At 40.1% G+C, this 20,013-nt stretch overlaps 1 pseudogene; it reads right to left on the bottom strand.

Moving 5' to 3' along the window:
* LOC149247568 (uncharacterized) overlaps positions 1-18,781 on the bottom strand; it is a 105,114-nt pseudogene extending 86,333 nt beyond the window's left edge.
* Positions 18,782-20,013: the final 1,232 nt, after the last annotated feature.

Genomic DNA, 20,013 nt, shown 5'->3' with positions numbered 1-20,013 from the left:
AGGCTTCCATCTTCTTAAAGCATTTTGATTCTAAGTGGCCATCTCGATTACAAAAATTGCAATGTCTATCAGTCTTCTTCCCTTTGTTTTTATTTGTCTTATCATTTTGTTGAAATGATTTTTCATTTTGGGGCTGAAATTTCTTAGGACCCTTGTTTGGTTTAGGACCATTCTTTTTAGGATATGACTTCTTAGGATTCTTTGAATTTGGTTGCTGCTGGGCAGTTAACGCTTTCTTGGAAGAGTTTCCAAGATTAAGAAGACCAAGGTGTAAGAGTTTTTCTTGTTCTCTTATTAAAGAATCACAAAAAGAGTCAAAGGAAGGGGACTTGTAGTCTGTTCCTTGAGAAATGAAGGCTTCTCTTGTAGAATAGAAGGTGGAAACAAACACAGAGTAAGCTGGTCCCAACTTTGTAAGAATGGAATAGATAAGGTTACTATCTTCTTTCTTAACTTTAACACCTTCCAAGAGATATCTAAGGGTCTTGAACTTGGACAAGAAATATTCAATGCAAGAAAAATTATTAGGGTCCAATGTAAGCAACTCATTTTCAAGTTGATGGGCTCTAAGTTCATTTTTAATCCCAAAAAATTTATTGATTTGTTTCATTGCTTCATCAGGAGTATCAAGTTCTGCAATATGGAATCTAAGATCTAGAGAAATAGACATCCCTATCAATCCACGTGCTTGATCTTGCCTATTTTCCCATTTAGCAGCCTTATCTTCATCCTTCGGTTTCTTTTCTCGGCCTGAGGCTATTCTATAGAGACCTTTACTTCTAAGTAAATCCTCAATGTAGGCCAACCATTGGAAGTAGTTGGTGCTGTCAAGCGTAACTTGGTATTGACTTTCCATTTCAACGGAAACTAAAGCTAAAGATGCTGAAGCTAAGTGTTCCAATGGATATATCTCGAAAAATTAGGCTGGTTTAAAAAAAACGGCTCTGAAAATGGCTTCCGGATGAAGAAGTTATTGCTTTTTGAAATAAAGTTGTTGAAGTTGCCGACGAGGTGCGGGAATGTGCGGAAATGAAAAAGTTTGCCCCCACAAAATGGAGACTTGAACCCAAGACCTCTACTCTCTTAGAATAGCTTTGAACCAATTGAGCTATACAAAAAATTTGAGAGAGAGAGAGAGAGGGGGGTTGATGCTTTGGGTTGCGTGCTTACTTTGAGAAGGCTCCTTTTCCCTACAAAACAAAAAACACAAAACCCAACACGGACATGGAAAGAAAATGAACCTTACGGCTAGAAGTTAGCTTTAGCCGACAAACTAAATATTTTTAAAAATGAACCTTGCGGCTCAAAGTTAGCTTTGGCCGGAAACTAAATATTTTCCTCAATGTTTCTGATTTTCTGAGATCACCGTAAGGCGCAGGGAAAAGAGCATACGCATGAGAAAAATCCTTCCATTCTGTTTCTGATTTGCCCATATCGCACAGAGTCGCAGGGCAAAGAGCATAAGCAGAAATGAAAGGTATAGATCCAATAATAAAAAAGCTAAATAAACCGAAACCGAAATAAACAGAGAGAAAATAACGGTAAACTGCAAATAAACACTGTATACCTCCAGATCTTAAAAATGACGCAGCTAGGGCTACTGGAAACCTTTTCGCGTGAAACGAAAGGGATTCCTCACTGGAACAGATGCTCCCAACACAACAGAGCAGTCCTCTCAGCCCGAAACTAGTCAGAAACAGCAGATCTAGGAAACAGCAGTCGGATGCATTTCTATCGGCTTCAGATTTTGATCACCAACGGACGCGGCCCTCAAATAGCTCTGATACCATGTAGGAATTTACAGGGTAAGTTCCTCAGACAGAACACCAAAGGACACCGCTCACAACCAAATCGCAGATCAATACACCAGTATTTTTGACGTGGTTAAAACCCTCAAAGAGGGAAACAGTCCACGGCCTGAGCCAACGCGGCCACTTCAGGCAATTTATTAATAAAAGAATGAAAATTTACATGTGTTTCTCTCATGCACGGATTACCCTACAAATGAATCTCCATGCACTTTAAATAGAAATCATGGACCAATCGGGTGTCAAGCCACGGATCAAGTGTCGGTAATACCGAGGAGAGAATGAACCGTCGGATCACTACATATCGTGACCATCGGATTGTAAGTTACAAAATGTACAACGGTAAAGAAACACACTTTACCTAACTCTATACCTAACTCTATACTAGACCAAGTTGTACTTAACTATCTCCTATGTGTCAGAATATCCTAACAGGAAAATTCCTCACGGTGTAGGTGAAGAAATCAGGTGGCATCTATGCTTATTTGGCCTAGTGATTAACTGGAGATCAAGGTAAATCATGTTATGACATGTTCATTGTGTTTGCCCAGTGATCTGAGATGGATTGTAGTCAAGTCTAGTTTCTATTGATGAGGGTGAGTTAGTTTAGCCTCAGTATGACCTGGTTGGTTCTTTTGGTTTAATTCCCACATTCATGCTTTGAATATGGCACGAGGGTGAATGGTTAAAGAGAGATTTGGCTCAACCATTCTATGGTTGGATGGAACGCAGAAGTCCCATCGTGGGTTTGGCTTTTGCATCATTAATGAAAGGTTATTTCTCCTTATATTTCTATGAGAACTTTGATGGATTATATGTAGTTTATATGGTTGTACTTTCACGAGTATTTATGTTGTTATTATGTTGGTTATATGTATTTTTTTATGACAATAGCTATGTATGGCTCTTATCATGTTTTTACTTGTAAATGAATTGATAATGTATCTATGGCCTAATGGATGATAATGCTGCAAATGATTTGAGGTAGCAATGTTTCTTAGCGATTCTCTGATAAGTACAAGATCCCTATGTTTAATTATGTTGGTTACACCTGTAGATTACATGCTTGCGACATGTTTGACGAAATGTCTGTCATGGCGAGTAGGGATCTGATTAAGGCATTGTTTAACGTGTTACTTTTGAATCATTGTTTCCCTATTCTTTTATTGCTCCTAAGCTATCATTCCATTCTAGGTAGTGACCTGGGCTTTCGGCCAAGAAAAGTGGCTCAAATCAACGGGTTGTTGGCATAACACAAGCAAACTGGGTCTCTAGACACTGGCAGGAAAGCCTACGAGAGAGACTTTGGGTTTTTGACTATTGTCACTCCTATAACATGAGAGCGACTGGGGCTTAAGATGTCCAGAATTAGTGGGACACAGGGACAAGATGTCTGAGTGGTAGACATGTCTCCTAAGCGTTCTGTTGCTGATGTGGATAGGTTGGTTGATGTGTTTCATTGATTCCACTTCCTTAAGGTCACATAGAAGGTCGAATCCAATCATAGTAGCCTCTCATTGCATGTTTACCCCGGTCAGTTGGTTACTTGGGTAGATGTGTGAGGAGTGTACTAGAGCATGGTTCACCCCTCGAACTGGAAGATCAACCGTAGGAATCAGGTTAGGCATGATATTGAATAATAATTGGAATAGTGGAGAATGGTAACCATCAGGAATATATTGAAGTAAATAGACATAATATGCATAAGTACATTGGTGGCCCTGTCCAAATCAACATAATTTTTCTCCAACTCAATAAGGAAACACAAACTAGTTCCTGTAATAGCCCTGGTTAATAAACGAAAAATAAGACCATGGTTAAGGGACACTTGTTCCAAGCTGAAAGTTGGGAAAATATATCCTGGTGGGCATCACTGGATGTGTGTTTTGGAAAAGGAAAAATTGCAAAGGCTAAGGCTAAGGCATTAAAAGGAAAAAAGCATTTTGGCACATTTATTTATGGAAATAAAGGAAATTAGGAGAAAATGAAGGTAAAAGGTCACAGATTGCATGTGAGGAGGAAATTGAAGGATTAGTTGGCAAGATTTTGTCAATATTAAGCTTTTGCTAACCTTTTCTCAGTTCAAGTTTGGAGCTCTCTCATTATTCTCTCTCTCTATCACTCTTGGTCACTTAGAGTTTTCTTGGAGCACTTTAGCTTTGGATCAAGGAAGGAAAAGAAAGAAAAGGAGAAGGAAGGAAAGAAAGGATCAAGGAAGAAGAGTAGGATCAAGCAGCTTCAGTAGGAATACTTGTAGGTAACCTTTTGCATGTGTGATTTCCTAGCTAGTTTGGGCATGCATGGATTTTCATGTTGGTGTATGGTTCTCTTGCTGTCTGTGGCATGGTTTTGTCGCGTTATGACAGTGGTTTTAAACCTAACCTCTCCTTTTTCTCAATGCCATGGTGTTGGGATTTTTATTTTGGTTTTTAAGCTTTCATTTGTCAGATGGATTTTGGAATCTGGGGTAGAGGTGGTCTCAAGTTCCATTCCCAAAGGCCTAGGAATCCCTTGGCCAGTTTTGGTGGGATACATGGTAAAGCCTGAAGGAGAAGTGTTGGTATAGGGCCTAGTGATTCAGGTTTGGATTGTAGTAAAGCCTAAGATACTAGTATCAATTTACGGCCTTGTGATCCAGTTTGGATTGTAATAAAGCCTGAGAGATAAGGAGATGAAAAAATCCTCAAGGATTGTGATAGATTCTAGATGGCATTCCAAGTTTGGTTCGGTTGTGATCAAAGTACCAATTTGGGTGTGATCACGTTTGATGAAGGTGGAGGTGGTTTAACCTCTAGATTCCCTTGGTTTTTTTGGATTGGTTGTTCTATGAGATCCACAATCATGCTTGGAATATGGCACGGGGGTGATTGGCTGAAAGAGAGATTTGGTTCATCCATGTCTTTTCGGGTGGTACGTGGAAGTCCTAAAACTAGCCGTATTTTCCTATGATTAATAAAATCTAGTTTCTCTTACTTTTACATTGGTTTATATGTGGATTTAACGGCTATCATATCTCTGATACTTACATGGTTTTATTTTGGTTATAAGCACAGTTAAATGGTTGGTTCATGTCATGGTTATTTCATGTATTTACTTGTAACCATTGAATGGATGGATGTAGGACCTAATTGATGATATAATAGTCAATGGAGAAGGAGGTGATCCTTCTAGTTATGTTTCATAAATTATTTCACTCATTTGTGCCATGTCTTGTATCCTAGACTTGTAGGTTGCATTGATGCCAATCGTTTGACAAAATGTCAGTCCCGGTTGGGGATTCTCATGCTTAGTCCTAAGGTTGAATTTCAATTTTTTTATCTTTTCATCATGTCTTTGATTGATTATGGATGTTGTAACAAGTTCTTGGCATAGGCAGGGATTCTGGGCTAGAAAAGTGGCTCAAATCTTGAGGTCACTGGCATAAGTCTGCTGAAAAGAGTCTAGGGATGCTAGCACATAGGCCTGTGAGAGCGACTTTGGCTTTTGGTCACTTTCTTTCCTATAGCATGAGAGCGACTTTGAGTTAAAATGCTTAAAACATCAGTGCGACCTAGTGGCAAGATGTCTGAGTCACTAATATGTCTCCTGGGGGTGTTGCTGTTGATGTTGATGTGTTTGTTAATGTGTTATGTCAATTCCGTTTTCTTAAGGTTACCAAGGAGATTGAATACCTTATAGTAACATCTCTCATCACATGTTTACCTAAGCTAGTTGGTTACTTTGGTGGAACTAGGAGGAGGGGGTGTTATAGATTGGTATTAGATAGGGTTTCTCTCTCTTTGGGTCATATATGATATTATAGATATGGGTGACTTTGTTGTTCATACATGCATGTCAATTGCATGTGTGTCTCCTACAGTTGTGTTCCATGTGTTTTATAGACTGCATCATCTTGATCACGGTTTTAGTAAGCTTATCATGAGGAACTTGATGTCGATATCATGGAATGCATTGTCAGGAGTATATGATTGGTTATATGATTATATTCATCTTGATTACATCCTTGTATGTTGGGTTGCATTATTGATTAATTGATTACATGTACCAATCTTGTAGGTTGATTATAAGAATTGATCGCTTATGCTCAACTAAATGTAGTTCTACATATGAGTAGTTGATTAGGCATTGCTTATGTAGGTTGATAGTTGCATGAGGCAATGTGTATAATGGAGTAATGGTTGTTTTCATGCAAGAGGTCATAGCATGCATTGTTGATATGGCCTTGCATTGATGATTGGACCCTAGCTAGAATGATGTTTATGCATTGATGCACTTATTTCATATATGTCTATATTTTATTATGGTTATGTTATACATGTATCACGTTGATTTGATGATCTTGCAAACAAGGTATCCTCCCCAAATTATGCTAAGGTATGTTGATTTATGGAGATTTGGTTTAGCTAACATAGTATGCCTTGTAGGTTAGAGATCATATGGCTAGTAAGGTGGTAGACTACATAGAATCTCCATATGAATCATATGAGCAACATGGTGTGGGGCACTATTCGGACTTAGCAAACTCATTGAGAAGTCTGAAGGAAGAAATAAGGAGTTTCAAAGTAGACAATGAAAAAATCATGCAGGCACAAGAGAAACAAGAAGAGGTGAATGTGATACTACTTTAGATTTTGTTAGCTTTGTAGCAATAGGGACCAATTCGGATCAGCTATGGACAAGAGGACATAACTAATGGGGCATATGGAAGCAGGTCTCCTAGTAGACACAAGTTGGATAGATCTGACATGACCAAAGATGGAAGGATGTTGGACACTTCGGATAGGAGAGGTGATCGACACAAGTATTATTCTAGTTCTAGTTCTAACAAGAATCATGATCATGATCATCATAATCCTTATAGGAGGGGTGATAGCGGATACTTTCTGGATGAGTTTAAGAAATCAAAGCCACCCAAATTTGATGGAGACATGAAGAAATCGTAGGATGTAGAGGCATGGTTGCTTGGTATGAAGAAATTACTCTGATTGCATGATTATTCAAAAAACATGAAAGAAAAGATAACCACTTGGAGTCTCAAAGGTAAAGAAGATATCTAGTGGGAAGATATGAAGAATGTCAAAGGTATACATGAGGAATATTTGACCTGGCATAAGTTTGAAAGACTCTTCAAGAATAAGTACTTGTCTGAGAGGTACTATGATGACAGGGCCAAGGTGTTTTATGAGTTGTGGATGGGTTCTATGATGGATGAGGAGTATACTAGCAAATTTTTGGAGTTATTAAGATATGTGCCTTACCTCAGGGAGGAGAAGGCCAAGGTTCAGAGATTAATCACTGGAATTCTAGTTGCATACAGAGACCAGATTGAGTTTGATGAGCCTAGATTGTTGGAGCAGGACATCCAAAATTTGAAACATTTCTATGAGTACTCAAAGCACAAAGTTGAGCCTAAATGTGACTTGAAGAGAAATGATAAAGCTAAAGAAAAATGGCCACCAAAGAGAAGAAGACCTCAAGATAAAAGTGAGAAAGAAAATGTGGTTCCTTACAAGAGATTCAATACAACTGAGAAGGGACATGGAGAGAAGCAGGCTAGAGGCAGTGGTAGAGAACCATTTCAATGTTGGATATGTGGTAAGGATCATCATACGAGTGATTGTCTACAATATCAGAGTGGTGGTAGACCTCAGACCTACAGTGCTCAAGAGGTGCATACAGTTGGTGATGTTGGTCATAGCATTCCTCGGATTTATGCGACTATGGACAATAGGCAAATGGATCATCAAGCATTTATCATTGAGATGGATGGTAAGATTTGTGATCAAGTTGTTTCTATTTTGATTGATCCTAGATATAACTATAGTTATATTAATCCTCACCTGGTGGATAAGTGTGGTTTGAAAAAAGAAATGCATGAAAAATCTTGGTTGGTACAGTTGGTTATAGGTACAAAGAAGTGAGTTCACCATTGGGTATGAGCCTATGCATTTGACTTAAATGGTATGCCTACAGTAGCACATTTGAATGTATTGCCATTGCGATCATATAGTATGCTTTTGGTTATGGATTGATTATACCTTCATAGAAACAAAGTGGATTTCTTCGACAAGGCCATTGAGTGTGTGGATGATAGTGGGGAAAAGGGGACTTTGCAACGAAAGAAGAAGCCTACATTAGTGAGGATGGTTACCACTATGTAGGCTAAGAATAGTTGTAGAAAAGGTTGTGTGATGTTTGCAATACACATTTCTAGTGATAAGGGTGAGGAGGTTGAGGATGCAGATGTGTTGAGCAGGTATCCAGTTTTGTGGTAGTTTTAGGATGTATTTCCTGAGGATATTACAGAGTTGCCACCTCAGAGGGAGGCATATTTTTCTATTGAGTTGGTCCAGGGGAAGCTCCAGCATCAAAATAACCTTACATGATGAGCACACCTGAGTTGGTAGATTTAAATTTGCAGCTAAAAGAGATGTTGGACAAAGGATACATCAAACCTAGTGTATCACCTTGGGGCAGGCTAGTGTTGTTCGTAAAGAAGAAATATGGTACTCTTAGATTGCGCATTAACTATAGGCAGTTGAACAAAGTGAATATTAGGAACAAGTATCCTTTGCCGAGGATTGATGATTTGTTTCATCAGTTGAAGGGAGAAGCAGTGTTCTCTAAGATCGACCTGAGATCGGGATACCATCAGGTACGCATCAAGGAAGAGGATATCTTCAACACTACATTTAGGACCAAGTATGGGCATTATGAATTTGTTGTTGTTCCATTCGGTTTGACTAACTCTCCAGCTACATTCATGTGTTTGATAAATAGTGTGTTGCATCCTTATTTGGATAATTTTGTTATTGCATTCATTGATGACATACTAGTATATTCTAAGAATGAGGAAGATCATGTCGAACATTTAGTAGCAGTGTTGAGGTTGCTAAGAGAGCATCAGTTGTATGCTAAACATAGTAAGTGCGGCTTCTTTTAGACTGATGTACATTACTTGGTGCATGTTGTCTCCAAGGATGACATAGTAATGGATCCATAAAAGATAAGGGCTGTCATGGAGTGGGAAGCTCCTGAGAATGTCGATGAGGTGAGATCATTCATGGGATTGGCAGGTTACTACAGGAGGTTCATCAAGAACTTCTCACACATTTCATATCCTATCACATCATTGTAGCAAAAAGGTAAGATGTTTGAATGGACAGAGGAATGGGAGGCTAGTTTTTAGCAGCTGAAGAAGTTATTGACACATGCACCAATGCTAAATATTGTGGATCCAGACAAGGAGTTTGTAGTGTGTATAGATGCTTGCAAGAGAGGAATTGGTGAATTTCTCATGCAAGAAGGACAGGTAGCATTTTATGAGTCCCGGAAACTGAATGAGCATGAGAAAGACTATCCAACACATGATCTTCAGCTAGCAGCGATTATACATGAATTGAATATGTGGAGACATTTTCTTTTTGGTAGGAGATTTGCATTGACGAGCGATGATAGTGGGTTGAGGTATTTGTTTGATTAACTGAATCTAAATGCCAGGCAAACTAGATGGTTGGCTACCCTTAGTGAGTTCGAATTCTAGATCAGATACATTAGAGGAAAGGAGAACTGGGTTGCAGATGCTCTTAGTAGGAAGGTACAGGTAAATCATATAGTAGTTATGAACTCTTATGGGATAGAGTTACATGATAGGATTTTGCAAGCAAGACGGCGGGAGGACATGGAGATCATGCACTTGTTACAACAAAGTACACATATAGGTACAAGTGAAGGTACATGTATAGGTGTAGGTATAGGTGCAAGTACATGTATAGGTATAGGTACAAATACAAGTGCAGGTACAGGTACAGATGATTAGGATGCAGACTATCATCTCACGGAAAATGGTTTGGTGAGATTTAGAGACAGGATCTATGTGCTAAATTGTAGTGAGCTCAAGAAGCTTATCTTGAGGGAGTTTCAAGAAAATCCATACTCAAGTCATCCAGAATATCAGAAGACATTAATGACAATAAATAGGTTCCACTATTGGCCAAATCTAAAGAAGAAAGTGGTAGAGTTCGTGGCTAGATCTTTAGATTATTAGCATGTAAAGGTGGAATGTAGACATCCAGGTGGTTAACTACAACCTATAGAGATTCTGTAATGGAAATGGGAGGTCATTTCCATGGATTTCATCACAGGTCTTTCTAGGACAGTGAGGCAGCATGATTATGTTATGGTCGTGGTTGACAGGTTGAGTAAGGTAGCTCACTTCATTCCTGTAAATACAACATATTTAGCTAGTGAGGTAGCATAGGTATTCATCAAAGAGATAGTTAGACTGTGTAGTGTTCTAAAGAAAATTGTGTCGAATAGGGATACAATGTTCACTTCCAAGTTTTGGAAGGAGTTATTTGCAGGCTTGAGTACAGAGTTGGCCTTTAGTACAACTTATCATCCGCAGACAGATGGACATACAAAGAGGGTCAACAAGAACTTGGAGGATATGTTCAGGATGTACATGATGCACCAGTAGAAGAAATGGGAGTATCTTCAATTGGTTGAGTTCGCATACAACAATGGTTATTAGGATTCATTAAGGATGAGTCCTTTTGAGGCATTATATGGACGAAGTTATAACACTCCCATCAGCTGGAGTGATCCAATGAATAGGGTACTTATTGGACCTGATATGTTGGAATACATGGAGTATCAAATGAAGGCCATAAAGAAGAATATGAAGGGAGCATAGGATATAAAGAAGAGTTATGTGGATCAACACAGGGTGTTCAAGGAGTTTCAGGTTGGGGAGCACGTGTATTTGTGCATCAAGTCCAAGAAAATATATTTGAGGATTGATTCATGTTCCAAGTTGGCACCACAGTATTGCAGGACTTTTGAGATCCTTGAGAGGATTGGACTCATGGCATATCGACTTGCACTACCTCCAACAGTGAAATTCCATCATTTTTTCCATATTTCATTTCTTAAAAAGTATATAAAGGATGTTGATCATGTTATTGATTGGTTTGTATTGCAAGTGGAACAAGAAGGAGAGTTATAGCCAGAGCCTTAGTGCATATTACAGCAGAAGAATCTCATGATCAGGAGAAAAGCCATAGAGAAAGTTAAAGTGAAATGGAAGCACTTTGGGACTAAAGAAGCTACATGGGAGATGACGGATCAGATGTAGGCCCTGCATCCTTCATTGTTTTCTAGTTGAGGAAAAACAATTTTGGTTTGATGTTGGTATATGTTTGGCATATGTTTTGCCAATGTTTTGGTATATGTATGTATATCTGTATAGATGTAAGTACCACCATGAGCTAAGTTATAAAGCCCAAATAAGAGATATGGTTATTATATTGTCATGTTGTCATGATGTTTTACTTTGAGCAGGTCTTTCATTGTAAATACTACAACGAGATAAGTTATAAAGCTCTATGGGTAGTATGTTTTCTTTTCAGTGGTTTTCACGAGGTGTTGGTGTGGTTTAACACCGAGGAAAGTGTTCCCCAAGGGGGAGGGTTCTGTAACACTTATTCCAAACTAAATCTTGGGCAAAGATATCCTAGCGGGAATCATTGGATGTGTTTTTTAGCTAACGAAAATTGGAAAAGGCTAAGGCAAAGGCATTAAAAGTTAAAAAGGCATTTTGGCACATTAATTTATGAAAATAAAGGAAATTAGGAGAAAAGGAAGGTAAAAGGTCACAGGTTGCATGTGATGAGGAAATTGAAGGAAAATAATGGAAAATGAAGAAATTAGAGGTTTCATTCATAAAAATGCTTCTGAGGATTAGTTGGAAAGCTTTTGTTAGTGTTAATATTTTGCTAACCTTTTATGGGTTCATGTTTGGAGCTCTCTCATTATTCTCCCTCTCTCTCACTCTTGGTCACTTAGATTTTTCTTGGATCGCTCTAACTTTGGATCAAGAAAGGGAAAGAAAGAAAAGGGGAAGGAAGGAAAGAAAGCATAAGGGAAGAAGAGAAATATCAGGCAACTTCAATAGGAGTACTTGCCGGTAACCCTTTACATGTGTGATTTCCTAGCTCATTTGGACATTCATGGATTTCCATGTTGGTGTATGGTTCTGTTGACGGTGTTGGACCTGAAAACATTTGGGGATCATCCCAGTATGAAGTCCCAACTAGACCTCATATTGTTTGGTGTGGGAGTCCCATCCGGTATGATGCCCAGTTTCCATTGTCTTAAGGATTTGCCTCAATTCTGGTTTGTCCACATAGGAGAGTGGTTCGCTTTGTCTTCAAGAAGTGAGGTCCACATGCCTAGTGAGTGTAACTATACTTGTGTTAGTGGTTCTTTCACTATGAGGGGCATAAGGTGAAGGTGAGTTCCAGGTTGAAAGGGATCAGTCCCAACTCGGCTAGGAACACACAACACAGAAGGACTTACATAGCTTCCGACGGAGCAGTCCACTCGGATGTGGAAGTCACAACTTACAAGGTAAGATAACATGTACATCACTCATGGAACAGTCCAAACTAGTGCAATGGTTGTTACAGCAAGGTTCATGTGAAAGTTCTGTCTAAATTCTGGCAGAGTAGTCGACACGGACAACACAGAATTAATAGCATATACAACACATTTCCATTAATAGATTATGCATTACAACAAATGAATCAGTTCAAATGTAGAACACAAGTTAAAGAAACATGCATTACAAGTGTTAAAGATCAGTCTTACAACAAATACAATACATGTGTGAAAATGTGCTGCCCTATTAATAGGCTTCTGAATTAAGAAAAATTTCCAAGACACATCGTTACACCATACATCACTAACCCTGTCAGCGGGGCATTGGAGCCACTACTTACTCCTCAAAGAAAATATTATAGACTCTCTTGGCTATGTGGGAGGAACTAGGGCGAAAAGTCTTTTCATGTACAAATGAGGGGGTATTTATAGCCAAGGGTGAAACTGACCCTTGTGGCTATTCGACTACCATCATGATCATTTGACTTCCATGACTCTTTGACTTACATGACTCTTTGTTTGACAAGTGGGTCTCTTGGACTTCCACGTTACATCACATTGATTGACAACAAGCCCATAGTGAGGATGTGGGTGACATGACTCATGACATGACTCGACATGACTTGACATGACAATGCTGGTACATTCATGGTATTGCTAGAGTGCATGTCGAGCTATAGTGTTGCTGGGTGATGCATGTCTTCATGGTGTATCATAGCTTCACCTCTGCATGGCGAAGTGCACAATGTCTTCAATGATCCTTGGTTCGCTTGATGAAGCTTTAGCATGTTATTCCTTGCTTGCATGTTGGAAGACTTGACAAGCTCATCTATTCGCGAAGGTGCTTGTTCACCGCGTTCATCTACTTTGCATGCTTCGTTCATTCGTCTGTTGGTGAACCTGTCATTCTACATGTGCTCTCTTCGTTCATCCAATTCATCGTCTTGCCATGTTTGTTGATGTACCTGTACCTGCAGTCACTCATGATGAGATGACACCAAATCAAAAACCTCCTAGTCTACCATGACACATGATCATTCGGGTGCAAATGACTGAGAGAAGCAGCAAGGCTGTGATGCAGGATGATGGCTCCATGCAACTACTGATGAAAACTGTACAAGAGTCACTAAGATATGGAGAGAGGCGATCTGATTCGAAAGTGCCTATTTGCAAGGCCTGGCTCAGTTGGGAGGCAAAATTGCATAAATTTTGGGAGGAACAGTCTGGGCTGTTGGAAGGAAACGAAGGCATGCTCTGCATATTTTTCAGAAAAAATGGGTAGCGGGGCTAGACATCCAAATTTGCACAATTTTCCAAAGGAACGGGCCAGGTTGCATGAAGGGTCAGCAGGCAGGGATTGCATAGTTTTTCTGGGGAACTACCCGGGTCACTCGCAGCCAAAATTGCGCAATTCCTAGAGGGAACTACCAGTTGGTTGCTGGGGTCACTGGAAGCCAGAACTGAACAATTACCAAAGGGAACTACCAGTTGGCTACCCGGGAGACTAGCAGTAGAAACTACGCAATTCCCAGAGGGAACTGGCAGTTTGCTGTTAGGGGTTGCTGGAAAGGAAAATTGCAATAAGGCCGGTAGGTCAGCCTACTAATCATCTCTGCACAATTTTTGAGCTGAGCTAACTGATAGGAAATGGAAGACCTACTCATGAACAATGCACAATTTTTGAGATGAATAGTTGGTCGACTGTCAGGATGACTGACTGGGAAAAGTGCACAATTTTCTAAGGGAGACATGGATGGGCACTTGGTGTTTGTCTGGCCTGTTTGCATAATTTCCTTAGTTATTTATGCGAGTGAGGTCAGTGGCCTCTACGCAATTTTTTAGGGGAGTTAGTCCCGAGGTGACTATCAGGTACGACTGTCTAGGTGACCAGCATGAGAGTTGATTGGATTTCTTGCAAGCAACGCAACTTGAAAAGACTAACTTGGTGCTTATGCATTGTTTTGGTTGACAGTCGATTGAGTTGATGTCAAGGTGATGGTCTAGCTATCAGAGGGGAGTCAGGTCATCATAACCTTCAGTAAAAATGGCTAAGTGTGTGAACAATCGAAAGATGCATAGGTGATCATACGACACACACTCGCATGACTTGACAACGAAATGACCAAACCATCCAGACACATATGTTCAACAAGACTGACCGATGGTGTAAGTGACAAGCGTGACACTCATGATTTCTTGTTCATTGATCGAGATGACATTTGCACGATAGTGAATGTGACTCCGTGTGTGAGTGCAACGAGTGCTTTCATAGAGAATACAACAAGCACATATAAAGTGAAGACTTTAAGCATAACCAGAACATGGTCACAAGCATGACTTAAACATCAGCATGAAGAGACTTGAATGCAATGAACAAGAAAGGCGGATGTAAGGACTCACGCGAGCTCATGGAGTGAACCCGAGTGTGTGCAGTCATCAAGTGAACTCTTCAAGGGAGGCTCCGAAATTGGTGCAGGCCAAAATTTTGGAGGGTGGTTGTAGCCGCTACAACACTTGGCGACACACTAGTAGAACTCCAACTTCTCTGTTTCAGTTCATTGCTAGCACAGGGCCTTGGTCTTTCGGGAAGTATTGAATCATTGTGCAGGTTACTTCAGTTTCACCACTTACCCTAAGGACATACATGGTTCACCTTTTTCCAACTCATTCGAACACAATCAAAAGTTCAACTTAGATCTCAGTGTTTCAAATCTGGGAAGGGTAGTTTATCTCATGAGTCGAAGATTTTTAGAGTATAAGTTTTCATCTCTAGTGTTGCTTAGCTACCAGTAGGCCTGGACAGTACCCCGGCAGAGTCACGCAGGAACACATACATTGCTCCACTACCAGCGAGCCTGGTCAGTACCTTGGTGGAGTTGCATGTTTCACCTCTCTGCACAGGAAGCCTTTCTCTTCTTTCACCTTTGTATTTTTCAAGAGGACTGTGCATAGGAACTTATTTATTTTTGGTATGAAAGAGGGATCCCAACTTATTGAGAGAAGAATAGGTTGTTCCTTCAGAGAAGCATGTAAGACCTCTGACATAGGTTTGCTCGTTTAGATTTTCCCCTTCTCTGTTTCTACTAGTTGGATGAGCTTGAACACACAAAGAAAAACGCTGAGTACAGGCATAGGGTTTCCCAGTGTAGACATAGGTTCATGGTTGGACCAAAACTTCACTTGCAGACGGTTTGTATTTTCCATCCAGACTTCATCAGCTGAAGGTTACAACCAAGAAAAGAGAAGGTGGACACAAGACTAGCCAAGTCATTAGGGGCGTTTTTAGGTCTAAAATGGGCCTCCTAAGGAAATTATAAAATAATAGTGAAAATAATAAAATAAGATTACATTACATCATCAAATTTTAGAGGGAAAAATGAAAAAGCTATTTTTTCAACTCATATATTCAACTTATCTCACTATGGGTTTACTCAAATTTCGAGTGGAAGCACTTGTTGTATGCATAATTTGATTCCCCATCCAAGGAGTACCCATGTTACATACTTTTGATGGACCCTGCTACATGAAAAATGAGAAATACATGAAAAACGTGGTTGCAATCATTATTTTTCATGTATTTTTCATTTTTCGTCCATCAAAAGTATGCAACATGGGTACTCTTTAGATGAGGAATTAAATTTTTCATCCAATGAGTAATCAAGCTGAAAATTTGAGTAAAACCTTAGGGAGATAAGTTGAAAACATGAGTTGAAAAAGTAGTTTTATTATTTTATTATTTTTTAATCCTTTTACTTTTTTACTCTAAAAATGGTGGATCATCCCCCATGGTTGATATCATCATCTTGAATCCTATTGGTTATTATAAAGTTTATTTTGGTTGTACATTTTTCTTAGGAGGCCCATTTTAGACCTCAAAATTCCCCTAATGGCTTCAGTGTCACAAGTTTCTTCCAATTTTAGCCACATACTCTATTCAAAAGCCAGAACGTAGTAGTCGGCAACACTTATTCCTAGAAACAAAAATAGTAATATATCAAGCAAACAAAATGAACGTGAACAAAAATAATAAGTAAGATCAAACAAAGAAAAATTAAAGATAATAAGAAAATCAAACCAAATGAAAAAAACAAGAAGCAAGCAGACTATGTATATGGCACGGGTGCGGCCCGACCTACTGAAAATAATGTTTGAGATCTTGGTCATTGGTAGGAAGGTTGTCAATCCTCCTGCCCAGTGATTGAAAATGATACGTAGGTGGGCCAAGCTTCTCATAAACCAGTGCAAGTCCACCGGGCTCTGCTACCGGAACCCGGTGGCATTCTAGAAGACCTTCAAGTGAAGACAACACCACTATTTCAAGTAACGCGTGCAACATAGGCTCAGATGATGGCATGGGGTAGTTGTTTTTATTCCTGGAAGGGTTCAAGTTTCTCAATTCAATGCATAAGTGGATTTTACATGATTTCTTATGTGCAAGATTCAAATTAGAAAACCAAGTATGATGACGAACTTTGCAAGTAATCCAATCATCCAAAATGTTAGTCAATTTTTTATGTATGAGGAGTGCAAACAAGATGTATAGGTTACCCAGTCTTTGTTGCAATGGCTTTTCTCCTCCGTTACCTGGAATCTCATGTTGGATTGCTCATGTGTAGCGTGTACTCAGGTCATCATCTTCCTGTGCAGACCCATCCCGGTAATGTTTGGTTGAGCGATCAAATTTTTGTCGCTACTGTGGTGTATAGCTTGTACCGAGACTGGCTATCTTCAGATCATGATAGATTTCTAGGTTGCTCCATTCATTCATAGTGTTGGTCCTTTGTTTGTTTACCGTGAGTGCTTCATACTCAGCACCATTGCTTGTAGCTTCAAAATTCAAAAAGATCGAAATCATGCATTGTTCATTATTTTGGATGACTGAGATACACTCGACCCTTGAGCCATCATGTGTTGTCGCTTTGTCAAGACTCATGGCCCAAAACTTGTCTATACACGGATTGTTTGGTGTGCTAGTACTACTGCTGCCACTGCTGCTGCTACTACTGCTACTATCGAAAAAATAAACTGTACAAGTTTCATTACCATCAGTTGGGCAAGGAAGGAGTCCCAACTACTTGCCTGATGGGGTTAGAGTTGGCCATGCAGGATAACACTCCAATGTTGTTTCCAGGAGATATTTGCCAAACATGAGTTCTATGAAGGCCAACAGTTCATTCTCGTCATTAAGAGGAGTGACATTGTGTTTCATATACCTCTCAGATAACACCTAGATTTGGTTGCATTTTCCCTTGTACAGAAGCCACATGTGAGACCAGTCTATAGCAAAATATCCATCTAGCTTGTTGGACCAGTCTCTGCTGAATAGCAGACAATATGCTTTTGGTATGTCTACAACCACTATGTTGATGCATTGGTGGACTCGACCATCATGAGATAGTCGAATGATCATGTCTCGTAGTTCACCAATTTCTGGTACCGATGTTCGATCAAGTTGGGTGATTCGTGCAGATGTTTCGCTCCATCGTGCATTGATCTTTTTCGCAATGGAGAGCAGCATGATGTTGGTTTCCACACACGAATCAGCCAGACATTTATGAACATTGTACTTGAAAATTTGGAAAGATAGCAAGAATGGGGGGCAAACTTAGTGTGCTTCTTCCATCCGAATTGTATTGAGCACAATGGAAAGTGATATGGGAGGTGTGCTTGATCCCTTGATGGTAGAGATTGTGCTATCTGTTGTTGTCTGCCCCATTGCATGCAACAGGATATCTCGCTAACTCTGGATCTTAGCTAGCTTGAACAAATTGATATTTGCTCAAATTTTCTTCATGTTATCGACTATGTTGTAGTCTATAGGTGGTAGACTCAGCGAGGTGTCTAGGGTGGAACAAATGTTCGTGCTATCTGGCGGAGTGTTCTGCAACTTGTTTCTCATGGATGTACTCTTATCTATTGCTGTCGTCTTGGACTTGCTTTGTTTTTTCTGCTTTGGGGTGGCCGGTGGATCGACCTTTCTTATCAGCAGTCTGATCTTCTTTTGCATTTTGCCAAGTGTATGGGGAGCCCCTTTACTCCTAATATTGTAATGGTCATTTTGTCTTGGGGAATGCTTCTCGGTGTTTGTCTTCGGTGCTGCTTGCGAGCACTGATATGCATTCACCACATGCCTAGAACTTGATGCTTCAACAGCTGAAATACCTTTGTCATAATCTCTGCCATCCGGCTGCTTTTGCATATCACTCTCTGCATCGAGTGTATGACTATATACCAAGTTTGCGACTCGCTTCCAGTCCGAACATAAGTTCTCGGGGTAATGTTCTTCATGGAATGAACAAAACTGGGGGTCTGGTTACTGATCAACATTGAACATAGAGCTTTGAGCATTTTCTTGAGTGGACTAGTTGTTGCCTGATGAGTTGCTTCCCTGTCTCTATCTAGGTGGATAGCTCCTTTGCAAATGTGTCTGTTTTCTATTGTTTAAGCACATACACTTTATTTGTTAAGTTCTCGACGAGGCGAGTGAGGGTTTCAATATCATTTGCTTCCTTTTCTCTACCCTTACTCGCCATCTCTTAGGACTTCTTGCTCACATCTTTGGATTCCTTTGTTGGTTCATCATCCTTGATGAGTCCATTCACGCAGAGGTCTTTTTTGACAAAAATAGCCTCTTCGCAGTTTTCGAAGAGTGTTGGTTTCGTAGCTCTCTTAACAAACTATGAAATGCTAGTCGACAGTGCGGATGTGTAGTAATCAATAGTGATGGAGTCATGAGGTTTGGTGTCCGCTGCAATTTTTTTCAATATGTGTGTAACGCTTTTGTTGAAATCTTTTACCTTTTCTTTCCCCTCCATCTTCCGGCCACCCAATTCTTTTAGTAACATAGCTGGGGTCCTGTCATCAACAAAATTGTCAAGGAACATGCGTTTGAATGCACCACAGTTATGTATGGAGTTTGGTGGAATGATGTGATACCACGCAGTTGCACAAACATCCAAGGTACATGGGAACAATCTACAGGCTACATCGTCATGCCATACCTCAAGGGTCTGTAGCTGTAGGTAGAAGTTGTCCAAATGATCTTCTACCTTCATTGTGTTGTAAGGGTTGAACTTAATGTTCATTCTCTCCATTAGCTTTGGCATCTTGTGCAGAACAACCGAGAGAGACAATGGTCCCTAAGTCATCCATTCAAGATTTGTGTGATCCATCTCTTCCTCTTCTTCCTCCTCTTCCTCTCTTTCAGAGTCTGGTGGTTCTGGCTCTGAGTCTGTTGGTTCGTCTCCACCTCCACCTCCTCTGCTTCCTTCCCCTCCACCTCCTGTACCAGAGTCTGATCCCAAGATCACAAGAGTGTCTTCTTTGCCTTTTCGTAAGACTGGAGGTTCCTCTCCATCTTCAATAGCTTCTACGAGACCTTCAAGTGCGGCAAGGACTGCTTCTTCCACCGATGACACAACAAATCCCGTGGGAGTGGCTTTTGAATTCTTTGATGTGTATGGAAGGTGTTGTATGCCTGGGATTAGTCCAATTGCTTTCACGAATTGGCAAGTGATGGAATAGATGGAGTGAAGGTGTTGATACGGAATCTCGTGGTTGATTCCGGGAGGTGAGGAGTAACCAATTGCAGAGTCGCATGTAGGTGACAGGGAGGGTGAATTACTGCCTTTATTAGATTGTTGATGAGTGAATGTGAGGGGAATTTCAGCCATGTACAACTGGTTGGCCTCCTTCTAGCACAAGAAATGTTGACGGTGCTGGACCCGCCAACATTTAGGGATCACCCCATTATGAAGTCCCAACT

The sequence above is a fragment of the Pinus tabuliformis genome, chromosome 7 (assembly GCF_031772625.1).
Source record: "Pinus tabuliformis cultivar Carrire ecotype Pingquan chromosome 7, CPIR1, whole genome shotgun sequence".
Classification (NCBI taxonomy): domain Eukaryota; kingdom Viridiplantae; phylum Streptophyta; class Pinopsida; order Pinales; family Pinaceae; genus Pinus; species Pinus tabuliformis.
Note: the sequence above shows the minus strand (reverse complement) of the source record. Positions and strands in the feature narration are given on the sequence as shown.